The sequence below is a fragment of the Chiloscyllium plagiosum genome, chromosome 33 (genome assembly GCF_004010195.1).
Source record: "Chiloscyllium plagiosum isolate BGI_BamShark_2017 chromosome 33, ASM401019v2, whole genome shotgun sequence".
In the NCBI taxonomy this organism is placed as follows: Eukaryota; Metazoa; Chordata; class Chondrichthyes; order Orectolobiformes; family Hemiscylliidae; genus Chiloscyllium; species Chiloscyllium plagiosum.
This window is the reverse complement of record NC_057742.1, coordinates 30,507,355-30,515,761: the sequence shown is the minus strand read 5'-3', so window position 1 is coordinate 30,515,761 and position 8,407 is coordinate 30,507,355. Positions and strand designations below refer to the sequence as shown.

The following is an 8,407-nucleotide window of genomic DNA, read 5'->3' as shown; positions in this document are numbered from 1 at the left end:
GATTCTCCTGTTCCCTGGATGCTGCCTGACCTGCTGCGCTTTTCCAGTAACACATTTTCAGCAAACATATCTAGCACTCATGTTGCGACTGTACAGGACATTGGTTAAGCCACTTTTGGAATATTGTGTTCAATTCTGGTCTCCTTCCGATCAGAAGGATGTTGAAAGGGTTCAGAAAAGATTTACAAGGATGTTGCCACGGTTGGAGGATTTGAGCTACAGGGAGAGGTTGAATAGACTGGAGCTTTTTTCCCCTGGAACGTCAGAGGCTGAGAGGTGACCTTATAGAGGTTTATAACATCATGAGGGGCATGGATAGGATAAATAGGCCAGATATTTTCCCTGGGTTGCGGGAATCCAGAACTAGAGGGCATATGTTTAGGGTGAGCAGAGAATGATATAAAAGGGACCTATGGGGCAACGTTTTTATGCAGAATGTGTGTGTGGAATAAGCTGCCTGATGAAGGGGTGGAAACTGGTACAATTACAGTATTTAAAAGGCGTCTGGATGGGTATATGAATAGGAAAGTTTAGAGGGTTATGGGGCATGTGCTGGCAAATTAGACTAGATTAGGTTAGGATATCTGGTTGGCATGGAAGAGTTAGTACATCTATGACTCTGTCATCAAGTGCTCCCGAAACAACCTCCACTTTTCTGTCGTGCAATTTCCTGAGAACATCTGTTCCCAATTTAGGTGCCTCAATTCCTGCCTAATTCCTCTCTCAATTAAATACTTTCCCATACCATCTGCTCCTATCTCTCTCCATGACTATAGTAAAGGTCAGAGAGTTGTGGTCGCTATCACTGAAATGCTCTCCCACTGAGAGATCTGACATCTGATCTGCTTTGTTGCCAAGCGCCAAATCCAGTATGGCCTACCCTCAAGTCGGCCTATCTACATATTTTGTCAAGAATCCTTCCTGGGCACAGCTGACAAAAACTGCTAATGATGGTTTGTGATTACAAAGTGGAACCAGTTAATGCATTCTTGTGATGATATACTTTGACCTTTGTTTCTTGACTCTTTATCCAGTTTAGCATAAATGGGTTAACATATAATTTTACTCCACCCTGTCCAGAGGGAAACTGAGGGGATTGCTTGCAATTCTAATTGAATACCCTACTTGTCTTGAAATCCGTGAAGAGTAATACTGGACAGGGTGTATTACCAGGGTTCCAATCGAACCCAATGACCTCAGATAACATTACCCTCAATGCCTCAAGGATTCCACACAAACACAGCTATGGTGAAGTTCTTTACAGCCAATGCAGCTGGGAAAAATCACAAGTTGACTAACTGCAAGGTTCTGATCCTTGCCAATCAAGGGATAAAGGATTGTCACTGACATGCAAGAATGTTAAAGTAGAGTTGAGGTTAAGAACAGATCAGCCTTATGAAAGGCCGTGGGACCCACAGTGGTTCATTGTTTGCATGTTCCACAGTATCATGCTGTTCAGTGATGTTTCACTCGGAGCTGGTGTACGTGGTCACTGCTTTTCTTCCCTCTGACACTGCGTGCTTGGCCAGCTCCCCAGGCAGCAGCAGGCACACCATGGTCTGGATCTCCCGGGAGCTGCTGGTGCTGTGCTTTATGTAATAGGCCAGATGGGACACCACTCTGTGATGCAGTTGAAGATATCGCTGACAAGCGAGTTCATAATGCTCATGGCCTTGGAGGAGATGCTGGTGTCTTCATCACTTTGTTGATGGAGATGGAGCAACTTCCTTTCCTGGACTTTCTCCTCTTCTTGTTGTGTCCAAAGGTCCACCTTTTCCAATGAAAATATTCCCCAGCAACCATTTTGAGGCTTCTGTTCATGTATGGGGATTGTCAATAATTAGCCTGGAGTAAATAAATAAATACTCCAAAAGGAACATTGCACCTTTTCCACTTTAAAATTGCCGGAGTGGTAATTGCTCAGACCTTTTGAGTACAGGAGTTGGGATGTCATATTGAGGTTGCATAGGGTATTGTTGAGGACGCTTCTGGAGCACAGTGACCAGTTCTGGTCTCTCTGTTGTAGGAAGGATATTATTAAGCTGGAGCAAGTTCAGAAATGACTTACCAGGAGTTTGCTGAGAATGGACGGCTTAAGTTATAAGGAGACGCTGGATAGACTGGACTTCTTTCACTGGAGGGTAGGAGGTTGAAGGGTGACCTTATAGAGGTTCATAAAATTATGAGGGTGGAGGTAAGGTAAATGGCAGGTCTGGAGGATTTCAAGATGAGGGGGCATATTTTTAAGGTGTGAGGAGAAAGATTTAAAAAAGGCATGGGGGCAATTTTTTACACAGACAGTGGTTTGTGTGTGGAAAGAACTTCCTGAGGAAGTGGGGGATGTGGGTACAACATTGAAAATGCATTTAGATAAGTACATGAATAAGAAATGTTTGGAGGGATAAGGGCCAAAAGGAGGCAGGTGGGACTAGTTTACTTTGGGATTATGGTCGGCATGGACCGGTTGGACTGAAGGGTCTGTTTCTGTGCTGTATGACTCCATGCGTGGATGTAAAGCTTTGCCAGGAATAGAATCCAGTTTCTATGAATAGCAGCTGGGCCAGTCAGCAGCTCTCACTTTGAGACATACCATTGTTCCTTCGGGCACTGTGTTACAGAGAGCCGTGGCTCACTTGTCACCTGCCAGGGACTGAAGGTCAGGGCTGTGAGATATCACGCACCCACTTCCACCTTTGCTACATGCCAATTCTGTACATGGAGTGAAACACAACACTTTGCGCATGTACACAAAAGAGTTACAACAGCCTAATTTAAATTCTCTTCAGGGTTGTGATCTGACTCAGCTTGCACCTCCCAGGGTCGCTGATATTATCCACTTCTCTGAATTCAGACAGCGTCTAGAATATTCCCCATTTATCAGAGGTCATTGTGAATGCTCCTCTTTTTAAGCCCTGTGGAACCTGATTATTACTTAACTTCCTGATAAAGTCAAATACTGTTAAATATCATAAAGTACTGAGCCCATCAGAACTCTTTTTGCGCAAAGTGAACTGTTCTCAAAACAGAGTTCTCAAATGCAGCTTCTTTGGCAGCGAAAAGCAAACATTTGCAAGTTAGAGACTTTTTACAGAGTCACAGAGGCGTACAACACGGAAACAGACGCTTTGGTTCAACTCGTCCATGCCGACCATATATCCTAGCCTAATCTAGTCCCATTTGCCAGCATTTGGCCCATATCTCTCTAAACCCTTCCTATTCATATACCCATCCAAATGCCTTTAAAATGCTGTCATTGTACGAACCTCCACCACTTCCTCTGGCAACTCATTCCATACATGCACCATGCTTTGCGTGAAAAAATTGCCCCTTATGTCCATTTTAAATCTTTCCCTTCTCACCCTAAACCTAATCCCTCGCATTCCCCCAACCTGGGGAAAAGACTTTGTCTATTTACCCTATCCATGCCCCTCATGATTTTATAAACCTCTATGAGGTCACCCCTCAGCCTTCAACACTCCAGGGAAAATGCCCCAGCCTATTCAGCCTCTCCCTATAGCTCAAATCCTCCAACCGTAGCAACATCCTTGTAAATCTTTTTTGAATCTTTTCAAATGTCACAACATCCTTCCAAGAAGAGAGAGACCAGACTTGTACACTATATTCCAAAAGTGGCCTAACCAATGTCCTGTACAGCCGCAACATGACCTCCCAACTCCTATACTCAATCCTCTGACCAATAAAGGAAAGCATTTCAAATGCCTTCTTCACTATCCTGTCTACCTGCGATTCAACTTTCAAGGAGCTATCAACCTGCACTCCAAGGTCTCTTTGTTCAGCAACACTCCCCAGGACCTTACCATTAAGTGTAGAAGTGCTGATTTGCTTTTCCAAAATGCAGTAACTTGCATTTGTCTAAATTAAACATTACCTGCGATCCTTCGCTCATTGGACCATCTGATCAAGATCCCATTGTACTCTGAGGTAACATTCTTTGTTGTCCATTGCAGTACAAATTTTGGTGTCATCCAAATGTTCACATCCAAATCATTTACATAAATGACAAAAGGCAGTGGACCCAGCACCGATCCTTGTGGCACTCCACTGGTCACAGGCCTCCAGTCTGAAAACAACCCTCCACCACCACCCTCTGTCTTCTATCTTCGAGCCAGTTTTGTATCCAAATGACTAGTTCTCCCTGTATTCCATCTAACCTTGCTAACCAGTCTCCCATGGGGAACCTTGTTGAACGCCTTACTGAAGTCCATATAAATTACCACATACATATAAGTCCATCACTCTGCCCTCATCAATTCTTTTCGTTACTTCTTCAAAAACTCAGTCAAGTTTGTGAGACATGATTTCCCACCCACAAAGTCATGTTGACCATCTCTAATCATTCCTTGCCTTTCCAAATACATGTAAATCCTGTCCCTCAGGATTCCCTCCAACAACTTGCCCACCACTGATGTCTGGTTAACCAGTCTAAAATTCCCTAGCTTTTCCTTGCCACCTCTCTAAATAGTGGCACCACGTTAGCCAACCTCCACTCTTCCAGCACTTCACCCGTGGCTATCAATGAAACAAATATCTCAGCAAGGGGCACAGCAACTACTTCCCTAACTTCCCACAGAGTTCTAGGGTACACCTGATCAGGTCCTGGGGATTTATCCAACTTTATGCATTTTAAGACATCCAGCACCACCTCCTCTGTAATATGGACATTTTTTCAAGATGTCACCCTCTAATAGGTGGCATGGTGGCTCAGTGGTTAGCATTGCTGCCTCACAGCACCAGGGTCCCAGGTTCGATTCCAGTCTTGGGCAACTGTCTGTGTGGTGTTTGCACATTCTCCCCGTGTCTGTGTGGGTTTCCTCTGGGTGCTCTGGTTTCCTCCCACAGTCCAAAGATGTGCAGGCCAGATGAATTGGCTATGCTAAATTGCCCATAGTGTTAGGTGCATTAGTCAGAGGGTTGGTATGGACTTGTTGGGCCGAAGGGCCTGTTTCCACACTGTGGGGAATCTAGTCTATTTCCCTACATTCTATATCTTCCCTTTCCACAGTTAATACTGTTGCAAAATACTCATTTAGTATCTCCCCCACCTCCTGCGGCTGCACACAGAGGCCACCTTGCTGATCTTTGAGGGGCCCTATTCTCTCCCTAGTCACCCTTTTGTCTGTGTATTAATAGAATCCCTTTGGATTTTCTTAACCCTTTTTCCAATGCTATCTCATGTCCCCTTTTTGCCCTCCTGATTTGCGTCTTAAGTGTACTCCTTATGGTTTTATACTCTTTGAGGGATTCACTCGATATGTCTATATCTCACATATGCTTACTTCTTATTCTTAACCAAAACATCAATTTCTCTAGTCATCCAGCATTCTCTACTCCTCCCAGCCTTGCCCTTCTCCCAAACATGAGCATACGGTCTCTGGACTCTCGTTATCTCATTCCTGAAGGGTTCCCATTTTCCAGCCACCCTTTTATCAGTGAACATCTGCCCCAATCAGCTTTTTGAAAGTGCTGTTGTTTTGTTTTTTTTCCCAGAAAGTTCCAAAAGCCTCTCCAAGATGGACTGTAATACACGTAAAGGTGAATTTCCCTATAACTTTGATACCATGGAAAAGCTCCACAAATAGTTAAAGTTGCTATAAGGTTTCAGCATCAGCAGGTAGAATAATCCCCTCAGAATTTCAGCATTGAACACCACATGGCATGGTACTGAGCCTGACAGATGAGGTAGAGCTTGGTGCAAACCTTATACCAGCGGCACGGTGGCTCAGTGGTTAGCACTGCAGCCTCACAATGCCATGGACCCGGGTTCGATTCCTGCTTTGGGTGACTGTCTGTGTGGAGTTTGCACACTCCTCCGGGTACTCCGGTTTCTTCCCACAGTCTAAAGATGTGCAGGTCAGGTGGATTGACCATGCTAAATTACCCATAGTATTAGGTGCATTAGTTAGAGGGAAGTGGGTTACTCTTCGGAGGGTTGGTGTGGACTTGTTGGGCCGAAGGGCCTGTTTCCACGCTATAGGGAATCTAATCTAAATTTGACAGGGAGGGGGACTTAAAGTGCTACAAAGTGGTTGGGTGTAAGAGCTGGTAGTGAAGCCTGCCAGAGTCAAATAGTCCATCAGCTCTAACAGATCTGTAAGATAAATGGCACTGGCATTTGCTGAAGGAAATCAATCTGAAACAAGCCTGCACTGATCCTATTAGCACGGCAGGGGTTTCAAACATGAAACAACATACATGACATTTCAACACCAAGCATTTCTCTGGAGTTTATTCTTACGATTGTTTGAATATAAGTGTGAATCCCAATTAGTTAATGGTAATAAGAGGTGTCTCTTGGGATTAATTTGCACCTTGTTTAGATTGAGAATTAGCCTTAATTGAGGTTTAGTAGATCATTTGCATTGGTGGAGTTTCTTACAAATGGAATTGGGAACTCTGCATGTAATGTTTCAGTACATTTTGTTTTGATGTAAGACCCTGTAGGCAGTGAGCAGAAGGATGCTGCAGGATTCACTTGACGGTTAATAACTTCTGTTCTTGCAATTACATTATCTTGAAATCAGCTCAAGCATGAAATGCAATCCCAAATTGGCTCCCTGTTCAGCATAAGCAAGCTAGTGCTGCATTCACTTAAGATAGTCATACATATAAAAACAGGAGCACAATCTTTGCAAATCAAAAAGATCTATAGTCTGCATTGTGACCATTTCTTGGTAATGTCTGAGGTGATTCAAGACTGAGAGGTATGACCTGATTTGAGAAAAGGTAGAAAATTGTGTTCTTTCAAAAAGTAAAAGATGCAATTTATTTAAATACTTTGTGACAGAAAATACAGCTGCCTGAGAAAATGGAAGATAAAGCCTTCGGAAATGCTTTGAGGAGTGCTCTTTCAGGCATAGAAAAATTAAGAGGAGTAAAAACATCTGGAAAGGTGGCAATGTATTTTGGGCTCAATTCAACCTGTCAGATTCTGAATTCCTCAGGCTGTAGTAGAGTGATTCTGGCAGCAGTGTTCTGTGGGGGGTGGGATTGATGTGCGAGCGACTTGGCAGCCTGAGTTATTCTAACCTTCGCTGACTTTCTGCAGCGCCTCACACTATCAGCAACAGGCTGCTTCATATCTGTAAGAGCTAATGGGAAAGGACAGGTTGCCCTGTGAGCAATTTGTTTCGAGAGTTGCAAACATTCAGGAATTCTGCTACAGACACAGCATGGAAATTCTTCATATTAACAGCTTGAATACTCAAAGGTGTCAACAAGTAGTTACTGTTCATTTTGGTAGGACTTCTTTTGATTTGAAGGAACATTTGCCGATAGAATTTTGAAGCTTAATTTTTAGTAAGTATTTGGTCATCTTTTATTTTAGTGACTATTTTCAGAATAATTGAACATACAACATGGGTCATTTGAGTGGAACAATCCAGCTGGCTACCTCCCCTGCTTTCTTCCTGCAATTGTTTCTTCAGGTATTTATCAAATTCTCTTTTGCAGGCTATATTAAATCTGTTCCAGCAGTCTTTCAGGCTGAGTACCGTATATACTTCTGTATAGGTTGAAGTTTTTAGTCTATTTTTAAAAGGTTCAATTTAGAGGGTTGACTAATACACGGGTACTAGTTGTGAGGGGCTGAAATTCATGCTGCAGTCCGAAATACTGTATTATTAGCAAAAGTCAATTTGATCGCACAACTAATCCCAGATAAAGAAGAAAAACACAATGAATTATGCTAAAGGTAATTACCAGATAATAGCAAGAAATCAGTTCAAAAATTTAACACGTCAAAGATTAGTTGAAATCCTGCAAAATCGCACTGTTCAGCATCATCATGTCATGATATAATGGCACATTTAAAATGAAATATTTATTAAATTCTGAATGTGTAAGCATCTTGAACTTACCTGCCAAATTCTTCCGTTTCTCTCCCATTCACTCTCATATGTTATGAACCTCAGCAAGACTAACACATTTGTCAAAGAATTAAAAATATACCAGTCTGCAACTAATATGTCTCACTTTTATTCAGATATAATGGCGCAATTAAAATGATTAACTTTTTAATGGTATTAGCTTTTGGATGTATTATGAACAAAGTACGATAAGTACCGATAGACTTAGTCCTTCAAAGTTTGGGTGAAGATTTGTAGCTCGGGTGCTCGTTGTGGTTCTGTTTGCCGAGCTGGAAATTTATGTTGCAAACGTTTTGTCCCCTGTCTAGGTGACATCCTCAGTGCTTGGGAGCCTCCTGTGAAGCGCTTCTGTGGTGTTTCCTCCGGCATTTATAGTGGCCTGTCCCTGCCGCTTCCGGTTGTCAGTTCCAGCTGTCCGCTGTAGTGGCCGGTATATTGGGTCCAGGTCGATGTGTTTGTTGATGGAGTTTGTGGATGAGTGCCATGCACACTATATAGGACAAACAGAAAGACAGCTAACG

At 43.0% G+C, this 8,407-nt stretch overlaps 1 long non-coding RNA gene across 2 annotated transcripts in view; it reads right to left on the bottom strand.

Annotated features, from left to right (window-relative positions):
* LOC122539679 overlaps nucleotides 1-8,407 on the bottom strand; it is a 35,543-nt gene that overhangs the window by 9,758 nt on the left and 17,378 nt on the right. The window lies entirely within an intron of this gene.